The following is a 25,158-nucleotide window of genomic DNA, read 5'->3' on the forward strand; positions in this document are numbered from 1 at the left end:
TATCAGCATATTGACTGTAGCACTCGCGCTGGAAAAACACTGGACCATTGTTACTCTAATTTCCAGGATGCACAAAAGGCCCTCCCCTGCACTCCTTTCGGCAAATCTGACCAAGACTCAGTTTTGCCCCCCCCTCCCTATAGGCAGAAACTCAAACAGGAAGCTAAGGACTATTCAACGCTGGTCTGTTCAATCGGAATCCACGCTTCAAGAATGTTGTGATCACATGAACTGGGATATGTTCTGGGTAGCTTCTGGGAATAATATGGACGTGTACACCAAGACGGTCACTGAATTTGTCAAGACGTGTATAGGAGATGTTGTACCCACTGTGACTATTAAAACCTACCCTAACCAGAAACAGTGAATAGATGGCAGCATTCGTGCAAAACTGAAAGCATGAAGCACCGCATTTAACTACGGCAAGGTGACGGGGAATATGGCAGAATACAGAGTAGTCGTTCCCTCCACAACGGAATCAAACAGGCAAAACATCAATATTGACACAAAGTGGAGTCGCAATTCAACGGCTCAGACACAAGAAGTATGTGGCAGGGTTTACAGACAATCACGGACTACAAAAGGAAAACCAGCCACGTCACGGACATGTCTTGCTGCCAGACAAGCTAAACACTTTCTTTGCCTGCTTTGAAGATTAACACAGTGCCACCGATGCGGCGGCCAGCTATTCATTAATTACATTCATTTTAAAACAAGTGTTATTGTTCTGCATGTAGTTGCAGAACAAGCTATAATACATTTTCTATAAAAATCTAACTTCAAAATGACCAGTGCAATAATGTACAGGCTAAACAATATTTACTTATAAATGAGACAAAATATTGAATTGAAATATAAGAGCAAAAAAAAAAATCTCCTTCTCCATGCCCCATGTGAGTAAGACACATGTTAACCCATGCAAAGGCTGACGGCCCAGATGGCATCCCTAACAGTCCTCAGAGCATGCGCAGACCAACTGGCTGATGTGTTTACAGACACATTTTCAGGGCCTGAGCTACAGGCAGTTAGATTTGGGTATGTCATTTTAGGCAAAAATTTAAACAATACATCCCTTAATGTAACTTTAGTTGTTCTACAAAAGTTGGCTATATGTTTTGATTTAATGATTATTTGAAAAAAGACGCTTGAAAGGTATGAGCTCTAATTTGTTTTTTTTCCACAGGCGTTACCCACTCCAATGGTTTCTCATTCACAATTTGACAAGCACTTAAAAATGCCTAGAATTTCATGGCGGCATCCCCCTTTTGGCCGTAATGCACCCTAAAAAATCCATGCCTTTTGTGACCTTGAGTGTTGCGTGGTGCGCAATCTGACATGGCTCTCTTGTCACATGACACATCGGGGACGCAACTGCGCGCGTTCCTTATCCATTTCCGAAACGCATATTGAACATATTGGAACTGTTGACATTTACTTTTCGTCAGCCAACAAGATGAGCAGGCCTAACGAACAGCAAAAGCACTAGCCTATGTCAATTTACTATCCCCCATTGTACATAAGTCGACCTATTTTATTCAGTGTGAGAAATAAATATGACGAACATAGTTTGGGACAGTTGGGGATGCGATAGATCCCAAATTAATACAACCACTAGCATCAAAACAAAAAAATGTATGCAATGTGGCTGACACAATGATTAGCTTAAAACATTGATTAACTATTAGGCTATTTCTTCACATTATAAGCACAGCAATGCTATAAGCGCAAAAGTTCCATTAGCGGAAAACACCATTATCAAAAGTGACAATAAAGCATGTAATTCTTTTATTATCAAGGTGCATTTTTATTAAGAAAATTAACCTCCACAAACTTGAAACTCACGCACTGCTTATATATGCCAGATACACCCCTTGTAAAGTGGATTAATGTGCTTAATTGTAAGAAGTAATTTGGCTACGTTAGTTGTGATACAAACCTTATTAAAACATATAGGCCCCGGGGCTAGGCTACATGAGGTATGCGACAATGATTCGAAGTCACAAAAAAAACATTGTTTCTTATGCTGGGCATCATTCACAAGTGATCATATATAATTCACAAGTGAGAGGCTAATATTGTCACCCATAAGACTATTCTTGATTTAATCTTGTCTTTACATATTCTAAATAATATGTGTGTGACATTTGTTTTGATTTAGAATGGACCATTATCATGCATCTGTATCAAAGCAGGGGCAGTGGAAAAAATACATGTAATCTAAGCATTTAAATAGTGAATGGTGGACGCTTTTCCCCATGGTTTATTTTCATGCCAGCCAGATATTGCTTATATTTACAACAGGAGTATAACCTGTGCTTAATATTAGGAATGTTGAGAAATAAATATTGGAGGCATAGCCTATAGGAAGCTGATGGGATCTTCTTCTTTTTATTAGCAGCCATCACTTGCATTGCCTATAGAAATGTTGCACAACATGAGCTCATGGGCTCTCATGAAGTGTTTGATTCGATTTTCGAAAACAATGCATTGACATCAGAGTGATTAGAGGGACAATAGAGTGCTGAGCACCAGGCAGTTAGCACATTTGGTAGGCTACTAATAACCTGCAGCAGCATCTAAGGTTAGAGAAGCCTAATTACTGTGAACAAATGGTCATGTGGAATTTGACTGCCTTCATGACTCGTGACCACTGGTGTGGCGGTAATATGGTCACCGCAACAGACCTACTCACAGACAGCTCTGCTAAAGACAGGCCTCTCTCTCTCTCACACAGACAGCTCTGCTACAGACAGGCCACTGACTGATGTCTACACATTCAACACTGCCCACCACCGTGGTGCAGGCACACACATGGGGTGCCAGCTGCACAATTACTCAATCGCTCATCTGGCGCACTGGAAGCCCCAGCTTTGGCCAATGATCAGGGGCCACAAGATAGAGCAGGGAGAACTGGGAAATCTCTGAGGCCAGACTACTCCCCACTGGCAAAGACAGAAAGCTTGCAAACACTGAAAGACACAGGATGGCCAAGGCAGCTGACAGCTGTCAGGCCCAGAACAGAACAGCAGAAAAGCATGGGTACCTGCGAGTTCCTGTAAGCTCCGGTTCGTTAAGGGGTCGAGGTTAGGGCGAGGGGTTTGACAGAGCCGAGGAGATGAAGAATCTAGAGACCCAAATCTGGACCATGTCCAATGTGCTTTGTCCAATGTGATCAATCATCCACAAGCCATGGCATGTCTCTCTAAGGAGGTCCTCATTACATCATAATTAGCCATCATCATGCGAGGCCTGTCAATTGATGGTTGCTAAGCTATTCACACACAACAGCAGGGGCATAATCTGTATATTTGCTACTATGTTGAGCTTCCTTGTTGGTATATAGCCCACTGACCCAGTGAGTCCAGAGTGCACTCAATCAAACAGATTCAACTGCTTTGTTTCACATTGCAAAGGGATTTTAAAGGGACCATTCAGCGATTTTATAAATGAAAACTTCTTAGGGATGGGGGCAGTATTTTCACATCCGGATGAAAAGCGTGCCCAAAGTAAACTGCCTGCTACTCAGGCCCAGAAGCTATGATATGCATATAAACTTTTCTAAAACTGTTAAATGTCTGTGTGTATAACATAACTGATTTGGCAGGCAAAACCCAGAGGACAAACCATCCAGGAATTTTTTTGTTGTTGAGATCATAGTATTTCCCATTAGATTTCTATTGAAATCCCTATTTAATAGGAACCTGGTTGCAGTTCCTATGGCTTCCACTAGATGTCTTTAGAAATTGGTTGTTGTTTTTCTTTTGAGAAAAGAAGTAGGGCTGTTCTTTGTGAGTATCAAGCCAAGTGGACTCTTCTGTTTGGTGCACGTGAACTGGAATACGCTTCACATTGTTTTTATCCGGTATTGAACCCAGTATATTCCGTCTTAAATTTTATCGATTATTTACATTTTATGATACCTTAGGTTGGATTAGGAATGTTGTTTGAAATGTTTGGACCAAGTTAACAGGTAACGTATTAGATACTTTGTAGTCATGTTGGGCGAGTTGGAACCGGTGTATTTCTGAATCAAACGCGCCAAATATATTGACATTTTTGGGCTATAAAGAAGGACGTTATCGAACAAAAGGACCATTTGTGATGTTTCTAGGACATTTTGGCGTGCCAACAGAAGAAGATCTTCAAAGGTAAGGCATTTAATATCGTTATTTCTGACTTTTGTGTTGCCACCTGCGCCACCTGCTTGAAAATGATTTTCATGAGTTTGTATGCGGGGTGCTGTCCTCAGATAATCGCATGGTCTGCTTTCGCCATGTAGACTTTTTGAACTCTGACACTGCGGCTTGATTAACAAGATGTTAAGCTTTATTTTGATGTATCACACTTATATATTTGGTTATCTTGAATATAAATATTTCTGTAGTTTGAATTTGGCGCTCTACAATTTCACTGGATGTTGTCAAATTGATCCTGCTAACGGGATTGGCACTGGAAGGGATCACTAACAGGTTTTAAGATAGTTATTTCCTTACCTTGAAAGCAGTCTATGGACAAGGAGTGACCACAATCCACAATTTGGTTTTGTTAAAATAGCCACAAATGCTAATATTAGCATTTTCAGATCAAACTGTAAAAGTAAATCATTGAACTGGCCCTTTTAAAGTACTTCACTGTTAACTCTTAAAGATCTATATGTTTTAGAGCCCACTAGTGCAGTAAAGATATGCAGAAGAGCTATACAAACAGGCCATGAAGGCACTGAGACAGAAAGGGTCCTAATTGGGTGTGTCCATGCACACTACGTGTTGACACGTAAAGTGTTCAAAGTTCTTATATTAACCCACATGCGAAAGAGCAAGAATCTATGCCCCAAACAAGGTCTTCAACTAGTAAAGAATGGTTAACAATGGAATCATTTATGGTGAAACTGCCACAAAGAAGCTACTGCAAACAACAAACACTTTCTTTCCCCTCGGACATCATTGCTGGCTTGATAGAACAGCAGAAAATGTTATTGCACAATGCTTCTCACCTCTGCTTGGCCAACAAAACTAAAACAATAACAACAGCGGTGGGGCCGTCAGTGGCACTCTTTCCCTTATTTCAGATTCAATCTTTAACATGAAACAAGAAACCAAAATATAAATGATTATCAGAACTCAGGATAAGACCCAGATGCAGACAGCTAGAGTCACTGATGTTTATTGACCCAAACAGGGGGCAGGCAAAAGACAGGTCAAAGGCAGGCAGAGGTTCGTAATCCAGGGCAGAGTCAATAAAGTACAGAACAGCAGGCATGCTCGGGGTCAGGACAGTCAGAGGTTCGTAAACGGGTCAGAGTCAGGCAGGTACAGAACGGCAGGCAGGCTCCGGGTCAGGGCAGGCAGAAATGATCAGAACCGGGGAAACAGAACTTGAGAAAGGAGGGAGACGGGAAAACACGCTGGTAAGACCTGACAAGATGTACTGAGAACAGACAAACAGAGAACACAGGCCTAAATACACTGGGGATAATGAGGAAGACGGGTGACACCTGGAGGTGGGTGGAGACAAGCACAAAGACAGGTGAAACAGATCAGGATTGGATAATGGTCAATTTATTCAAGAGGAATGTTAGTATATATATATATACGTTTTTTGCAATGATACTTCATTTTCTCATTAAAGAAATATGATGATCAAATTTCTGTAGTCATTTATGCTAATATTCTGTTTTTTAATGACGGTCATTCAAATTGTTTTGTTTATAATTTTATTTTATAATGTTTTTTTATTTTTTATTTAACCTTTATTTAACTAGGTAAGTCAGTTAAGAACAAATTCTTATTTACAATGACAGCCTACCAAAAGGCAAAGTCCTCCTGCGGGGATGGGGGCTGGGATTAAAAATAAAAATGAATAAAATATATAGGACAAGAGAGACAACATAACACTACATAAAGAGAGACCTAAGACGACAACATAGCATGGCAGCAAGACATGACAACACAGCATTATAGCAACACAACAGCAGCACAACATGGTAGCAGCACAAAACAGGGTACAAACATTGTTAGGCACAGACAACAGCACCACTACATCACGCAAAGCAGTCACAACTGTCAGTAAGAGTGTCCATGAATGAGTCTTTGAATGAAGAGATTGAAAATAGTCAAATTAACACACTTATCAAGAGAATACGTGGTCATCCTGTGGCTTGGTGGACTCACTAAGCACAAACACATCTTTTGTAAATAATATCTGAGTGTTGTAGTGTTCCCCTGACCTAATATGGCACCAACCTCCTATGCTACTGTATGTACAGTCGCAGCCTCAATATATTCAGGCCAAGAAAAATTTTATGGGGACTTCAGAAGCACAAATATCGTATGCTTTTCCTTTATCTATACAAATTCAGGGATATAATATCCTGAGACAAAATAATTCCTATCTCAATAAATGGAACAAATACGTATTGTACCTCAACAGAACAAACAATACACCATGTACGTGTACAGGGGCATTTTCCACCAATATAACCCAGATACTCTTAACAGCAAAGCAACAGGGACAACCAAACCATCTAGCCGATAACTACAAAGCTTCATTGCATCAGTGTGAGAAGACAAGCAGGAGCACTGAATGACTTTCGACTGTCTCGCTGCCTGGGAAGAAAATAAACACCTTGGCTCTGATTTGACCACTTCATCATTAATCCCATTGTGGACTATTTCTATCAGCAGCAGCAGCCTTCCCACTTTCCCCCTGCTCTCCCTCACAGTGGAGTTCATTTTCCATGTCAGCCGCACAGCTGGAATATTTTCATTCCTCCACCATACATCCTGCGCACTCAGCCATAAGATTCCCATTAGACTGGGCTGCAGTCGGTGAAGGCCAGTCTCCCAGTGTGTGTGTGTGTGTGTGTGTGTGTGTGTGTGTGTGTGTGTGTGTGTGTGTGTGTGTGTGTGTGTGTGTGTGTGTGTGTGTGTGTGTGTGTGTGTGTGTGTGTGTGTGTGTGTGTGTGTGTGTGTGTGTGTGTGTGTGTGTGTGTGTGTGTGTGTGTGTGTGTGTGTGTGTGTGTGTGTGTTTCCCCTCAACCTCCGAATGTGTTGTAGCTGCCTCCCTGCCTCCTCAAGCCCAGGTAAGCCCACACCCCGAGTGGCCATTAGATTCTCATAAAGAGAGACTGTGAGAGAAAGGAGAGGATGCCCCATCCCAAATGAAGTATTGTTGTGGTAAATTGGTCCTGCTGCATGTGTGAGTGAAGGGTTGGATGACATCTGTATTACTATGGGTAAATAAACTATTTGAAGAACCCCCTGTTTTGACATTAAGGGAAATGAATGTACAATTTTTTTCGAAAAGTTAAACCTGGTCAACCTTGCCGAGTACCTTACAGCCCATTTTAAGGTTCAGTACATGATAGGAGACAATGACACAATAGTCTTGTAAAAAAAATCATACATTCCTTCCCCTGCTATGGAATTCTGCTTTAAAAAAAAATATATATATATAATGGCTGGCTACATTGGCATTGTAAATTCCTCGATGGGATCTGAAGTACTGTCATTGGAGACACAAAGTGGTATTGACGTTAATTCTATGTATGTTGGGCTTTTTTGGTCTGCAGTGGCAGTAATGGACCGTGTTATAGGCCTACACATGGACCACAAATTGTTTTGCTGAATAAGATAAATAGTTCAGCCCCCAAAATATTAACTTGCGAGGAAGTCGTTAACACACAGTATAACACAGATCTCAGATTTGTTCCATACCAACTTTCGGGGAGGCTGACAACGTCGGGGGCAGTAATTAAATGGATTGTCTCCGTATCAGACATCACAAACTTACACTGCAAACAAATAGGCGACGAAGCCGTTTCCACCCTTTAGGTTTCATATCCCTAGAGCCACATGTTCGCATTAGAAATCTGTAATGGTTCCGTAACGACAGACGCTGGGAGACGGGAAGCAAGTACATGGTGAGGATTTAATAATGAATAGACATGAAACTAAACAAGAACAGCGTCTGGACAAGAGAAACAAAACAACATCAATGCAGACACGGGAATGAAACTTAGGAAGAGACAGATATAGGGGAGGCAATCAATGACGTGATGGAGTCCAGGTGAGTCCGATGAAGCGCTGGTTCACGTAACGATGGTGACAGGTGTGCGTAATGATGAGCAGCCTGGCGACCTCGAGTGCCAGAGAGGGGGAACGGCAGCAGAAGTGACATAAATCACTGTGTGCTTCGCAAATGTCTCCCTATTCTCTAAATGGGGAAGTGCACTATAATAGGGAATAGGGTGTCATTTGGGACGAAGATTGAAAATACAGTGTGCAAATGGCTCCTCTGTGAAATGCAAAACTCAGAGCATCAACAGTCGTTTGCAATCAAAACAGCTGGCAAACGCGGTGGGGTGGCGGTGGTGGGCTACGTAAATACTATATCATCCAGTGAACTTTGATGATCTGACAAGCGAGGTGACACATTGTCATGTCGCTGCTAAAATACAGCTTTTGTTTGATTTGCGTCTCTACCATTGTCCCGTCTCATTGATAGTCATTAAGGCTGGGTTAGCTGCATGTTGTTCTTAGTGTACACTTGGGATCAACACTTTATTTTAACATTGTGAAATGTCAGAATAATAGTATACAGAATGATTTATTTCAGCTTTTTTTTCTTTCATCACATTCCCAGTGGGTCAGAAGTTTACATACACTCAATTAATATTTGGTAGCATTGCCTTTTAATAGTTTAATAACTTAGGTCAAACATTTTGGGTAGCCTTCCACAAGCTTCCCACAATAAGTTAGGTAAATTTTGGCCCATTCCTCCTGACAGAGCTGGTGTAACTGAGTCAGGTTTGTAAGCCTCCTTACTCACACATGCTTTTTCAGTTCTGCCCACATATTTTCTATAGGGTTGAGGTCAGGGATTTGTGATGGCCACTCCAATACCTTGACTTTGTTGTCCTTAAGGCATTATGCCACAACTTTGGAAGTATGCTTGGGGTCATTGTCCATTTGGAAGACCCAAGCTTTAACTTCTAACTTGACTGATGTCTTGAGATGTTGCTTCAATATATCCACATAATTGTCCTCCTCATGATGCCATCTATTTTGTGAAGTGCACCAGGCCCTCCTGCAGCAAAGCACCCCCACAACATGATGCTTCCACAACTGTACTTCACGGTTAGGATGGTGTTCTTTGGCTTGCAAGCATCCCCCTTTTCCTCCAAACATAACTATGATCATTATGGCGAAACAGTTCTATTTTTGTTTCATCAGACCAGAGCACATTTCTCCAAAAAAGTACGTAACTTTGTCCCCATGTGCAGTTGCAAACCGTAGTCTGGCTTTTTTATGGCGATTTTGGAGCAGCAGCTTCTCTTTGCTGAGCGGCCTTTCAGGTTATGTCGATATAGGACTGGTTTTACTGTGGATATGGATACTTTTGTACCTGTTTCCTCCAGCATCTTCACAAGTCCTTTGCTGTTGTTCTGGGATTGATTTGCACTTTTCTCACCAAAGTACATTAATCTCTAGGAGACAGAACGCATCTCCTTCCTGAGCGTTATAATGGCTGCGTGGTCCCATGGTGTTTATACGTGCGTACTATTGTTTGTAAAGATGAACATGGTACCTACAGGCGTTTGAAAATCGCTTCCAAGGATGAACCAGACTTGTGGGGGTCTAGAAATTTTTTTCTGAGGTTTTGGCTGATTTCTTTAGATTTTCCTATGATGTCAAGCAAACAGGCACTGAGTTTGAAGGTAGGCCTTGAAATACATCCACAGGTACACCTCCAATTACTCCAATTATATCAATTAGCCTATCAGAAGCTTCCAAGCCATGACATCATTTTTTCCAAGCTGATTAAATGCACAGTCAACTTAGTGTATGTAAACTTCTGACCCACTGGAATTGTGATACAGTGAATTATAAGTGACATAATCTGTCTGTAAACAATTGTTGGAAAAATTACTTGTGTCATGCACAAAGTAGATGACCTAACCAACTTGGCAAAACTATAGTTTGTTAACAAGACATTTGTGGAGTGGTTGAAAAACGGGTTTAAATGACTCCAACCTAAGTGTATGTAAACTTCCGACTTCAACTAATATATAGAGGATCTAAGAAGGCTTCATTAAACCATTCGGCACTTTAAAAGTAGGCCTGGCATTATGAACTCGACAATCTCTAGATAAAGGGTTTCAATAGACAGACTCCTTCCCTGTTCATTCACATAGCAAGAGTAATGCCAATAATGTATAAATAACCTGAGATGGACCACAGCCTGTCATTTCCAATGGGATAAAAGTAATCATAGTGGACAGAACCAGCAAGCAGGTGAGCAGAGCCATGCATGCGCTAGCCGCGTTCTAGCATGTATTTGCATACATCCGTGAGGTACTGCCTATTCTGTGAGGTGCGCGTGTTCAATAACTCAATCAGCAACGCAATTTATTTGAAACTTTGACAAAGAGTAAAGTCTACAAAACTTAGTCCACTCTGTTTGGAACATATTCTAGTTTTGGGAACAGAACTGGAATGAGATGAAATGTTTCCTAGATGAGAAAAGTTGCAGAATGTCAGCCAAAATCATCTCACTCCATCTTCTACCACTGCCGGCCACTGTGGGAAATGCCAAGCGGATGCTTTAGATTTATATATCCCGTGAAACATCTAACCCCTTATTCTGTGGTAATAATCCATACCCTCACACACATTGTCCCCAACATGATTGACAGGCCCATTACATGACTCGCCATTATGATATAGGCTAATCAATCTATTCGTTGTATTTCATCAAGGCAAAAAGAGGCAATCTTTTGCATAAAATGTCGGAGTGATTTGAAGGAGGAAAAGGGCAGGATTTTAATTGGCTGAGTGGGAAAGCGAGATCGTTGAGAGGAATCTACTTCAGGAGGTGTTTGGCAAAAGTGTTTTATCCTCACTTTCTCATCTAAAGAAATGAATGAGACATTTAACAGTGATGCAATGAATATGCCATAATGTGCATCATTTTGCATGTACTTCCTTACTGATGATAATCAGATTATGAATACTATGAATATACAATCATCCCAGAAAATATTCAAATCCATCCAGCACAGTTCTCTTTCTTCCATCTTTGAGAACACAATACGCACGGACACATCAAGCCACTCAAAATGTAATTTGGCTAAATACACCCATAAATAATTTGCTGTCCAATTTTTTTATTTGATTAATCAGTACCAGTACACCCGGAAGAAATTATAAGTGGTACCACTAATTCCAGTGATTCTGTACTACCAATACATGCCTGCCAGACAAACTAATCCTACAGCACTGTTCTGCCACTGTATCTTAGATGCATCTGCTGCTTGACCCTTCTCTCAAATCCAGCTAGCGGTGTTTCAAAGCTGACTGATATAGTAGAGATACAGACTGTATTGTCTTTACTATCATTAAATTGAAGACTTAGTTTTTATCAAAGATTCTCTGTAATTAGTATTACGCGATCAAACTGATTAATCATGTAACTGTAATTAACTAGGAAGTCGGGGCACCAAGGAAAATATTCAGATTACAAAGTTATAAGTTTCCAATATAACCTTTCAGATATTTTCATATCTGATGCATAGTCTGCAGATTAATTAATTATTTACTTTACCTCACGTTAGTCTCATTCCAAACGTCATAAATGGTTGGTTATCTGCACGAACCCAGTCTTCACTATGAGTCATCCATACCTCAATTGTCTTAAATCATTTATCTATTACAAACTAAGTAATTCACAGAAATGCATAAACAAACACAGTAAATATGGTTACAAGAAATGATAGGGAAATGTGCCCTAGTGGGCTAAACTGGCATAGCGACTTGTTAGACAAAAGGGAAGTGGGGGTCGACTAAGAAGTCACAGAGTTAATAATTATAACAATTGAAAAGCTACTCCTTTACACATGAATGCTCACTCATTCGGGAACAATTGCAATCAATATATATATTTACTCTGTGTGTCATCTTGATCTTTGTTGAAAAGTTATTTTGTAGTTATTTTGTAGAATTGCCCGTCTCTCTCGCTCTGTCTGTCGTGGTTAGAGGGGATAGTTCAGAGTGACATTAATTTATGTTGTTGTAGAATGAATGTTTCAGCGGTTGTCGTTCTTCGCGTTCAATGATACCGAATTCCTAGCTGCAGACTAGTAATTAATATCAAAGACTTGTTCTTATTCTGTCTGTATCAATAGTCTAAGAGTTTAACCACGTGGTATGGTTAAAAGATTCAGCAATGGTCTGCAACCTCCGTCCACTCGTAATAGAGAAAATCATGGTCTGCTGAGAATTTCTCAAATTTGGGTTTTATTCGGAATTGCAGAAAAGGCGCTGCCCCGGATGCCTGACCCTAACTGGGCTCATGTGCGGTCCTCTGATTTTGTTCAACTCAAAAGGGAATTGGTGTTTCCTTCATTAAACAGTCCAAAATCACATTACACAATTTTACAAACATTATCATACTCACACATTCATCTTATACAACAATTAGATGTAAACCTCATATCTAAGGCTATTATATAAACAGCGTTATGGTAATGTGGCCACACCGTCTCCCATGAGCTTCCCCAAGTTGTAACAAACAGATCAGTTCGTAGCTGGATTCTTCACCGATCTTTTATACCTTCTCTAGAACATGACATTTGTTCGTACCTCAAGTTCTGTGAAGTGGAAGAAATTCCTTTGTTCTCTATGAAAATTCAGTCGCAGGCACAAGGGCTTATAGGTAGGCTCACTCACCCCTGAACTTACCAGGAAACCCCCGATTCCCTGAAACAACGAGAGACCAAGCAAGGTCTGTGCCTACCTAGAAAATTGCCTGACACAATAAAAAAAAATCCACTTGCACTCTGCACTCCACTCTGCTCGAGGCTGAATCATACCTTTGAAAACCGAGAGCCGGTGTTGCACCCCATTGGAACTGCACCACAGTAATCAACGGACGATAGGAACAGTGTGCCAGGAAAGTGTGAAAACCCATTATTGTGACCACAATCATTATTATAGTATTACTATTATTATTCCCATCATAAACCACATTATAGCCATCAGGAGCCTATCAGAAACTCTGTGTGAGGCCGCCAGTAGCGTGTGGACGGATTTCAATTCAGCTCGAGGTAGATATGCAGCACTGTATGTGGTTTCAATGAAGAAGAGCTCTAGGCTAAGAAAAAATATAATATTTTAGTGCCAAAAAAGCGATGTACTGTATCTTATGAAATTGCCTTGATACATGCTATAACCAAGGCTTTCAACTCCGTCAATCACCGCATTCTTATCGGCAGGCTCAATAGCCTTGGTTTCTCAAATGACTGCCTCACCTGGTTCACAAACTACTTCTCAGATAGAGTTCAGTGTGTCAAATCGGAGGGCCTGTTGTCCAGACCTCTGGCAGTCTCTACGGTGGTGCCACAGGGTTCAATTCTCGGGCTGACTCTTTCCTCTGCATATATCAATGATCTCGCTCTTGCTGCTGGTAATTCTTTGAAGCATCTCTACACAGATGACACCATTCTGTATACATCTGGCCCTTCTTTGGACACTGTGTTAACAAATCTCCAAACGAGCTTCAATGCCATACAACACTCCTTCCGTGGCCTCCAACTGCTTTTAAATACTAGTAAAACTAATATGGGGCTCTTCAACCAAAGCCCCATATACTACCCACCACTGCAACCTGTATGCTCTCGTTGGCTGGCCCTCGCTATATTTTCGTCGCCAAATCCACTGGCTCCAGGTCATCTATAAGTCTTTGCTAGGTAATGCCCCACCTTATCTCAGCTCACTGGTCACCATAGCAACACCCACCTGTAGCACGCACTCCAGTAGGTTTAGTTCACTGGTCATTCTCAAAGCCAACACTTTCTTTGGCCGCCTTTCCTTCTAGTTCTCTGCTGCCGATGACTGGGACGAATTGCAAAAATCACTGAAGCTGGAGACTTAATCTCCCTCGCTAACTTTAAGCATCAGCTGTCAGAGCAGCTTACCGATCACTGTACCTGTACACAGACAATCTGTAAATAGCACACCTCATCCCCATATTGTTATTTATCTTTTTTCTCTTTTGCACCACAGTATCTCTACTTGCACATCATCATCTGCACATCTATCACTCCAGTGTTAATGCTAAATTGTAATTATTTCGCCTCTATGTCCTATTTATTGCCTTACCTCCCTAATCTTCTACATTTTCACACACTGTACATATATTTTTCTATTGTGTTATTGACTGTACACTTCTTTATGTGTAACTCTGTGTTGTTGTTTTGCTTTGTTTTATCTTGGCCAGGTCGCAGTTGTTCTCAACTGGCCTACCTGGTTAAATAAAGGTTAAATAAAATAAATGTAAAATAACTGAGGGCAAAATGTATTAAAATATTAACAAAACAATTAAAACCATGCAGTGAATATCTTCACAGAGATGACCCTTTTCAAAATGTATTATGCTGGCCTGCTGTCAAGCCCACTGTCAACATGAGACAACAGGAACTTTTTATACAGAGTTTCAGTTCAAAGCTTGTAACGTATGTTTAGGGAGTCAGTGACGTCTTAAAGGGAAACTTCACTGTCATACACTATTTGGGGTGTTTTTGTAGTCTCCCTACATAATTATGAGTAATGAGAGGTGTTTCAGACATAATTAATTATTATTTGAATTTTCACGGCAGGAGAGTTCAACCAATGGCGTCATCGGTTGATTGAGCCTGCTGTCTGATCTACAAATGAATGGAGTCCTGTTTTGTAGCAATTGTTGTGGCCTTTGTGTTTTGTGGATTGCCTCGATCAAGCTAGCAGCGAATATGTATGGTTGTCTTTGTTCAATTGAGCCATTGTTGTTCCCATCTTCCAGGACATTGCAGGATATCTATGATGACTAATTTTCCCTGGCTTTGTAAAGACTACAGCCTGGCAGGAGCCGTTTCTTCTCTGTCTAGTTTTATTCCCACTCTTGAAGGCAGACTTTTCTAAACGGGGACGGTACTAGTTTCTCCAGGTTCACGGGAGCTATGTTACAGTGCACTGCCTATCTCGGATGATTCTTATTTCCAAAAAGAGCTGGACGACGAAACATGTTTTAATGTAAAAGGACATACAGCCCTATTTATTTGATCTGGAAAACACTGAAAGGGAGTTGAGACAGCGAGAAAAATAATTGTGAGACCAGCAAGCAGTGGTGGCAGCCTAGACCAGCTGGACTAGGAGGGCAAATTACAAATGAGTATGTTTTTTTGCAGTCAGTGGCTAGCTAGCAATTTAAGCCATATTTTTACATGAGGCCATGTTGTTCATGAATTTGTGCAGGACTCTAGTGTGAGGGTAGAGAGACTCTCGGACAGAAACATTCACTCCTCCATTAATTTACAAAAGGATAGTCTAATAGCTGAGTTACGTGTGAATGCTGTCGTCAGTCATCTGAGCGAAGATAGGAACGCAGACTGATTACTCAAAATAGACATTAGATTGTCGCCACCGCAGTTCACAATGCACTAGCAAAACGCGAGAATACTGTGAATATGATGACACCCGATAGTAAGAGTGCGTAATTTGGTTAGAAGCCTTCCCCAAACGATTGCCCTAACATTACCCACTTAGAATGAATGCCTACATTTTTAACTTTCGAGTTGTTTCTGTTCTTAACCCTGTAACCACACAGAAAGAAGGCAAAACGAAGGATCCTCTGATGATTATATGCATATACTGTAAATATATGTCCTTTAAGTTGCTTTGGGACTGGAATTTAACTAAATAGATAACAACAATAGAAAAAAGCAACTGGTGGCATTGGTAGAGAGTCAGGCGGAGAATGACTCGTTAAAGAGAGCGAGGGAAGAGATGATGATCACAATCAGGTTTGGGCGGAGTATAGGACTATGCACTAACTGTGAATGTCCAATGTGAGTGCCCTTTGCTCAATATAAGGGTTCAGCAATATAAATCTTACAGAAAGCTTGGGACCCTCTTCTTTTCAAAATAAACAACGGAGTGAAATTGCACTGTAAACACGCTACAAAGCTGTCGGCCACCTGTTATCAATTCATTCAATAAATTGGAATACAAAAGAAGCCATCCATAAAACAGGTACCACAATTTCCGGACTATAAGCCGCTACTTTTTTCCCCACGCTTTGAACCTCGCGGTTTATAGAATGACGCGGCTAATTTATGGATTTTTCCCGCTTTCACAAGATTCATGCCGCCAAAAAACTGAGCACCGTCACATAATGTGACGTAAATCGAGCGCGCTCAAACTTCCCATCATTCTGATAACGGTAGTCATTTTGTCACCCTCATCATGGCAAAGACACGGAGAAATGCATATGATGCAGCTTTCAAGTTGAAGGCGATTGATCTGGCTGTTGGAAAAGGAAATAGAGCTGCTGCACGGGAGCTTGGCCTTAATGAGTCGATGATAAGACGTTGGAAACATGCAGCGTGAGGAACTGACTCAGAGCAAAAAGACAACAAAAGCTTTCAGAGGGAAGAAAAGCAGATGGCCCGAACTAGAAAATGAGCTTGAAGACTGGGTCAACACACAAAGAGCAGACGGCCGAGGTGTTTCAACTGTGCAGATCTGACTGAAAGCCAAAACAATCGCCACCGCAATGAAGTTTGAGGATTTTAGTGGTGTCCATCAGGGTACGGACGAGTCTGTGTCAGCAGCTCCCTCCCGACTATGAGGAAAAAGTTTCAAACTTCCTCAAATTCACTGATGCAAAGATAGAGGTGCATTCCATCGGCCCGCACGACATCATAAATATGGATGAGGTTCCTCTGACGCTTGACATGCCTCTCACTCGGACTGTCAACAGGAAAGGGGAATCATCCGTCACGCTGAGAACAACTGGGCATGAAAAAACGCACTTCACTTGTGTTCTGAGCTGCACGGCATCGGGAGAAAAGCTTCCACTGATGTTGGTTTTTAAAAACGCATGACGATGCCAAAAGAAAAATTCCAGAGAGGAATTGTTATGAAAGTCAACAAGAAAGGATGGATGACGAAAGGCCTAATGCATGAATGGCATACGGAGTGTTACGGCAAGCGACCGGGAGGATTCTTTCACAAGAACAAGGCATTGCTCGTGTTGGACAGCATGAGGGCCCACATAACAAATTCTGTGAAAGAAGCCATCAAGAGGACAAACTCAATTCCAGCTGTGATTCCTGGGAGAACAACAAAGTACAAACATCAGTGTAAATTCATTTAGCTGTGAGTTATGACAAGTCACTAAAACAGGCCGCATATGGTCAAGTCTGCCAGTGGGTCCTGACAGCGTGGAGCATTGTCAAAAAATCCACTATCATGAACGGGTTTCGAAAGGCTGGACTGCTGTGTGTTGTTGAGGGCAGTTCAGCGAGGAATTTGCCTCCGGATGAAAGTGACGAGAGCGACAATGAAAACGATCCAACATCGGATGAAGCAATTCTGAGGCTATTCAACTCCGACACCGAAGGAGATGACTTCAGTGGTTTCAGTGCACAGGAGGAGGAAGATAGTGACCAATGACTTTCTTGGTAGGCTACTGTTGAATTTTTGTTACAAGCCATGTTTCGTTAAAGCCTATTTATTTTTGTTACAAGCCATGTTTCGTTAAAGCCTATTTATTTTTGTTACAAGCCGTGTTTCGTTAAAGCCTATTTATTTTTGTTACAAGACGTGTTTAGTTTAAAGGCTGTGTGAAGTTCATTTGTTTCAATGTACCGGTAGGCACCTGCGGCTTATAGACATGTACGTCTTATTTATGTACAAAATACATATTTTTTAATATGTGGGTGAGATTTATATTCAGGTGAGCTTAATAGTCCAAAAATTACAGTACTGTTAGATTACAATCTTTTTTTTCTGACCGGATCAGTGTAAACACAAATACAATAATAATGTATTATTCTAGGTTATTCTAGGAAAAGTTATATTATGAAGCAGAGACCATGTGCACAATTGTTTGTGTTATTTGGCAAAACTAGATTAATTAATAGCCTTGGAGTATGCTGTTTCTGATAGTGTATAACAATCAAAATGTCTGGCCTGCATGGACCTCTGGTGTTTCAAATTACCATTATTGGCAACAATGGCTGACAGTAAAATACTATGATGTTGTGCACTGCAAATTGCTCCCGAGTGGCGCAGCGGACTAAGGCAATGCATCTCTGTGCTTGAGGCGTCCCTACAGACACCCTGGTTCAAATCCAGGCTGTATCACAACCGGCCGTGATTGGGAGTCCCATACAGTGGCGCCGTCTGGGTTTGGTCAGTGTAGGCCGTCATTGTAACTAAGAATTTGTTCTTAACTGACTTGCCTAGTTAAATAAAGGTTAAAACATTTTTTCATCCCACGGCATCCCGCACACTATACTGCAGTATAACGCATAACCTAAATGAGGACCTAATCTACTGTTTTATTGAAACATGTTTACTTGCCAACAAATTAAAGTTTAAATGATACACAAACTCCCTGCATCATTTGTTTTAGCAGTACGATTTTAGCTAGTTTATCCAAGTACATTTCACAAATATCAAAATGAATTGATCCGGAGTTTGAACACTTTATTGTTTTTTGATGCAGTTGGAATCATTTAATCACTTGTCAGTACACTTGTAAAAAAATATTTACTTACTTAGTTTTTTAATAAAACACCATTATTTATTTATATATATATATATATATATATATATATATATATATATATATATATATATATATATGTGTACAACAGCTAGCAATATCTACTCCATAATGCTGTGAGTACACTAGGCATTCAGTCTTATACTACATCATCAGTCTAACTGAATATGAATGTTGTGTTGGCTGAATGTTCCAAGCAGGTTCAAAAATGTTCTTCAGCTGGTGAACCTCGTCTTGTGTTAGGTAATGACAGCTGGTTTAGCAGGCTTTGTTGGCAGCGGTGTTAAGTTTGAGGAACTGTGGCCCCTTGTAGACAACTGTCTGGTACTTTCTGCACTCCAAAGCCAGGTGGATAAGCCACTCCCTGAAGTGGTGGGTTCTGGGCTCGTACACATCATTCTCTCCCCACTGCTTCGACCTCTTGCAGAAGATTTGTTTGTATCTCTTGCAGAAGATTTGTTTGTATTGTAAGTCTCCTGTAAAGACATGAAGACTGATCATGAGGATGTGTAACCATACAATAAACCATGTTAATCTGGAAACAAAAAAAGGTACTGTAGCCTGGCATGTGTTTTTCAACATCCAGAATCAAATATGGGGCATTGAGATGGGCTGTTGTGAAAAGTTTGTGGGGGGATAGACAGTCTAGTCATGGATTGTTGTGTTTGAGCACCTACAGTTGGGCTGTCGAGTAGACTAGAACGGCCAACAATAGAGTGAACTTTGAAGAGCACTTGGTTTGTAGACAGTTTGGTGTATTGGTGAATATCCTTTCTCAAGACGGTATTGTGTTTTGATAAATACCTTTGGTTGTCCTGGTTAGTTTCCGATGTTGAGCTTGAACTTGTTCCCGGCTGAAAGCTTTCATCTACTGGATCTACAGGCTATGTACTACTAAATCTGGTGTCAAGGTCATTGTCATCATCTACAGTGGGGCAAAAAAGTATTTAGTCAGCCACCATTGTGCAAGTTCTCCCACTTAAAAAGATGAGCGAGGCCTGTAATTGTTATCATAGGTACACTTCAACTATGACAGACAAAATGATAGAAAAAAAATCCAGAAAATCACATTGTAGGATTTTTTTATTAATTTATTTGCAGATTATGGTGGAAAATAAGTATTTTTCCACCATATATTATTATAATATTATATTATTATATATAGGTGATTCTCGTTGTCTCGGATTGGGAACCGTATTTAGGATTGGGAACCGTATTTAGGTAGCCTGAGTTTGTATTTCGTGGGTGTTTGTACCTGTCTCTCTGTTGTAGTCACCAGATAGGCTGTAATTAGTTTCACGTTCCGTTCTGTTGTTTTTGTATTTAGTTTCAGTTATTTCATGTACCGCGATTCCTTCATTAAAGTCATGAGTAACCTACACGCTGCATTTCAGTCCGACTCTCTTCTTTCAACAGACGAACGCTGTTACAACAATGATATAATAGAGACTTTAGAACCTTATGTTCCCATCTGTCTCTTGGTCATGTGTGAGCTTTTTTGTCAGTTTAACTTCTCTAGGGTAGGGGCAGCATGTGGAATTTTGGATGAAAGGCGTGCCCAAATTAAACTGCCTTCTACTCAGGCCAAGAAGATAGGATATGCATATAATTAGTAGATTTGGACAGAAAACATTCTAAAGTTTCCAAAACTGTTAATATAATGTCTGTGAGTATAACAGAACTGATTTGTCAGGCAAAAACCTGAGAAATCCATTCAGGAAGTAGGATTTTTTTGTTGTTGTTGTAGTTTTCTATTCAATGCCATTACAGTATCCATTGACTTAGGACTCACATTGCAGTTCCTATGCCTTCCACTAGATGTCAGACCTTTAGAAATGGTTTCAGGCTTGTATTCTGAAAAATGAGGGAGTAAGAGCAGTCTGAATGAGTGGACCCTGCCGTGTCGCAGAACTTTTTCATTCGTTGGTGGTTGAAGATTTCCCTCTAGTGGTGTGGGGGCTGTGCTTTGGCAAAGTGGGTGGGGTTATATCCTTCGTGTTTGGCCCTGTCCGGGGGTGTCCTCGAATGGGGCCACAGTGTCTCCTGACCCCTCCTGTCTCAGCCTCCAGTATTTATGCTGCAGTAGTTTATGTGTCGGGGGGCTAGGGTCAGTTTGTTTATCTGGAGTACTTCTCCTGTCCTATTCGGTGTCCTGTGTAAATCTAAGTGTGCGTTCTCTAATTCTCTCCTTCTCTCTTTCTTTCTCTCTCTCGGAGGACCTGAGCCCTAGGACCATGCCCCAGGACTACCTGACATGATGACTCCTTGCTGTCCCCAGTCCACCTGGCCATGCTGCTGCTCCAGTTTCAACTGGCCTGGGCCCTAGGACCATGTCCCAGGACTACCTGACATGAGGACTCCTTGCTGTCCCCAGTCCACCTGGCCATGCTCCTGCTCCAGTTTCAACTGTTCTGCCTTACTATTATTCAACCATGCTGGTCATTTATGAACATTTGAACATCTTGGCCACGTTCTGTTATAATCTCCACCCGGCACAGCCAGAAGAGGACTGGCCACCCCATATGCTCTCTCTAATTCTCTCTTTCTTTCTCTCTCTCGGAGGACCTGAGCCCTAGGACCGTGCCCCAGGACTACCTGACATGATGGCTCCTTGCTGTCCCCAGTCCACCTGACTGTGCTGCTGCTCCAGTTTCAACTGTTCTGCCTTATTATTATTTGACCATGCTGGTCATTTATGAACATTTGAACATCTTGGTCATGTTCTGTTATAATCTCTACCCTAACAGCCAGAAGAGGACTGGCCACCCCACATAGTGTTGGTTCCTCTCTAGGTTTCTTCCTAGGTTTTGGCCTTTCTAGGGAGTTTTTCCTAGCCACCGTGCTTTTACACCTGCATTGTTTGCTGTTTGGGGTTTTAGGCTGGGTTTCTGTACAGCACTTTGAGATATCAGCTGATGTACGAAGGGCTATATAAATAAATTTGATTTGATTTGATTTGATTTGATTCGTGCGACTGAGAGAGTGCCTTTCTTGTTTACATTTAACATTTACATTTAAGTCATTTAGCAGACGCTCTTATCCAGAGCGACTTACAAATTGGTGCATTCACCTTATGACATCCAGTGGAACAACCACTTTACAATAGTGCATCTAAATATTTTAAGGGGGGGGGGGTGAGAAGGATTACCTTTTATATTGACGACGTTATTTTCCGGTTGAAATATTATCGATTATTTAGGCTAAAAACAACCTGAGGCTTGAATATAAACATCGTTTTCCATGTTTCTATGAACTTTAAGGATACAATTTGGATTTTTTTGTCTGCCTGTTGTGACTGCGTTTGAGCCTGTGGATTACTGAAGAAAATGCGCAAACAGTCATGACCAAATGTTTGGAGAATGACAAAAATATACATTTTCACAAAGTTTGCTGCTTCAGTGTCTTTAGATATTTTTGTCAGATGTTACTATGGAATACTGACATATAATTACAAGCATTTCATAAGTGTCAAAGGCTATTATCGACAATTACATGAAGTTGATGCAAAGAGTCAATATTTGCAGTGTTGCCCCTTCTTTTTCAAGACCTCTGCAATCCACCATGGCATGCTGTCAATTAACTTCTGGGCCACATTCTGAGCCGATTCTTGCATAATCAATGCTTGGAATTTGTCAGCATTTCTGGGATTTTGTTTGTCCACCTGCCTCTTGACGATTGGCCACAAGTTCTCAATGGGATTAAAGTCTGGAGAGTTTCCTGGCCATGTACCCAAAATATCGATGTTTTGTTCCCCGAGCCACTTAGTTATCACTTTTGCCTTATGGCAAGGTGCTCCATCATGCTGGAAAAGGCATTGTTCGTCACCAAACTGTTCCTGGATAGTTGGGAGAAGTTAATCTCGAGGATGTGATGGTACCATTATTTATTCATGGCTGTGTTCTTAGGCAAAATTGTGAGTGAGCCCACTCCCTTGGCTGAGAAGCAACTTCACACATGAATGGTCTCAGGATGCTTTACTGTTGGCATGACACAGGACTGATGGCAGCGCTCACCTTGTCTTTTCCGGACAAGCTTTTTTCCGGATGCCCCAAACAATCAGAAAGGGGATTCATCAGAGAAAATGACTTGAACCCAGTCCTCAGCAGTCCAATCCCTGTACCTTTTGCAGAATATCAGTCTGTCCCGGATGTTTATCCTGGAGAGATGTGGCTTCTTTTGCTGCCCTTCTTGACACCAGGCCATCCTCCAAAAGTCTTCGCCTCACTGTGCATGCAGGTGCACTCACACCTGCCTGCTGCCATTCCTGAGCAAGCTCTGTACTGGTGGTGCCCCGGTCCCGCAGCTGAATCAACTTTAGGAGACGGTCCTGGTGCTTGCTGGACTTTCTTGGGTGCCGTAAAGGCTTCTTCACAACAATTGAACCACTCTCCTTGAAGTTCTTGATAAATTCTTGATCCGATAAATGGTTGATTTAGGTGCAATCTTAATGGCAGCAATATCCTTGCCTGTGAAGCCCTTTTTGTGCAAAGCGATGCTGACGGCACGTGTTTCCTTGCAGGTAACCATGGATGACAGAGGAAGAACAATGATTCCAAGCACCACCCTCCTTTTGAAGCTTCCAGTCTGTTATTCGAACTCAATCAGCATGACAGAGTGATCTCAGCCTTGTCCTCATCAACACTCACACCTGTGTTAACAAGAGAATCACTGACATAATGTCAGCTGGTCCTTTTGTGGCAGGGCTGAAATGCAGTGGAAATGTTAGTTGGGGATTCAGTTAATTTGCTTGTCAAAGAGGGACTTTGCGATTAATTGCAATTCATCTGATCACTTTTCATAATATTCTGGAGTATATGCAAATTTCCATCATACAAACTGAGGCAGCAGACTTTGTGAAAATCAATATTTGTTTCATTCTCAAAACTTTTGGCAACGACTGTATATATTTACAGTGAGCTTGATTGTTACATCTACTCCATGCACACAACAGAAAATAACCGGCACATTAGCTGTGGCTTAGCCACTGCCAGTGTGACACCCATAAACAAAACAGAATTGTGTTAATTACATGCTGAAAACATAAAGATAGGAGGGAGGGAGTGCATAGGTGTAGAAAAGTATAGACCAGAGTGTAGAGAAGAGGATAATTACAGTCTAAATAGCTGCTTTCAAACTTCCTGCTTTCTTTTTTCTTAAGTAGCGGCAAAATATTCTCCCTCTGCTGCTTCATTAGGTCCTTTGTTGAGCAGTTAGCAATGTCAAATAGGAGATAGAGAGACTGGGTAGTGAAGCGAGAGGGGGAAAATATTATAAATTGCCTGGAGCCCTTGCCTTCAGTGTCAGATCATGCACCCCTATTAGCTCTTAGGAAGGTTTCCCGAGTGTCTGCGGCCACTATAACTCAAAGTCCACCAGTCTGACAGACGAATGCCCAGAGAAACAGTGTCAAAGGCTTCCCCAGTTCTGACAGACTTAAAGGCATCGACAAGAGGGAGAGAGATCAGGCTTTCTTAACTGACATACAGGTGTACTTATAAGAGAGGAAAAATCCATATTCCGTTTTTTTACTTAGCTATTCTCAAATACAAATATCATCCTTACTCGAGAGACAGTAGTGATCTTGCCATTTGGTCTAATTTAGCCAAACCTTGTTCTCCTCTCTCTCATGGTCATTTTTCTTTTGCTCTTTTTCTCTCTCCTCTTCCCTTTCTCAAACCCTCTTCACCATTCCACATGGCACGCTGAAATTGTTATTTCCAAGTCATTATCTTATTTGTGCGTCTCCACTCGACTGCAAATACTCCAGATATTCCATCCTTCTCCTCAAGTAGCTACCTGCACCAAAGCTTCAGATCAATGGGGAGAGGGGTTTCTTTTGGTTTGTAGATAAGGCAGTGAGTGCTTGCTGGGGTTACGGTACAGAATATAGAGTGCTAATTGGAAATTTGGTGAAGTTTGACAGAGGAGTGCCTTTAGAGAAAATGGAATCTCGATCTGCAAGACCAGTGTGGCTATGAGGAATCTGGGCTGGATAACAAGACAAATGCACAAGTTTGCCTGGACTTTGCACATGTTCATCAAGCTCCTATTTGAAATAGCAAGATACTCCTGATTTACTAAACAATGAAGCAAAAACACAGGTGATCCTACCTAACAATTCTAAGGAGAGAGAACATTTTTGTAATGTTACCTGTAATATTCCCCTCATGTTTGAGTGTCCAGTTTGCCATTGGTTAGGGGAACATTCTATGTTAGCACAAACCTTCTGGGAAACATTTTTGGAAGTTTTAGTGTTAAAGTTAGGAGACAATTCCCTTCATGTCAAGTAGAACGTATTTAAAACATGGTTACAATGTTCTCAGTATATACACCATTAATGTTCTAGACAAGTTTTATGAGACGTTGAAAGAGCATTCATGTGTCCAGTTTTCTAACGGTTATGAGAATATTCCATCAACATTCCACCAAACATGGCTGCCATGTTCTCTGAATATACAAAGGGGAAACCTAGTCAGTTGCACAGCTGAATGCATTTAACATAGCCCCTCTGATATTAATGTGCTAGAAACATTTTATGGGATGTTGCAA

Source organism: Oncorhynchus gorbuscha, linkage group LG18, assembly GCF_021184085.1.
Source record: "Oncorhynchus gorbuscha isolate QuinsamMale2020 ecotype Even-year linkage group LG18, OgorEven_v1.0, whole genome shotgun sequence".
In the NCBI taxonomy this organism is placed as follows: domain Eukaryota; kingdom Metazoa; phylum Chordata; class Actinopteri; order Salmoniformes; family Salmonidae; genus Oncorhynchus; species Oncorhynchus gorbuscha.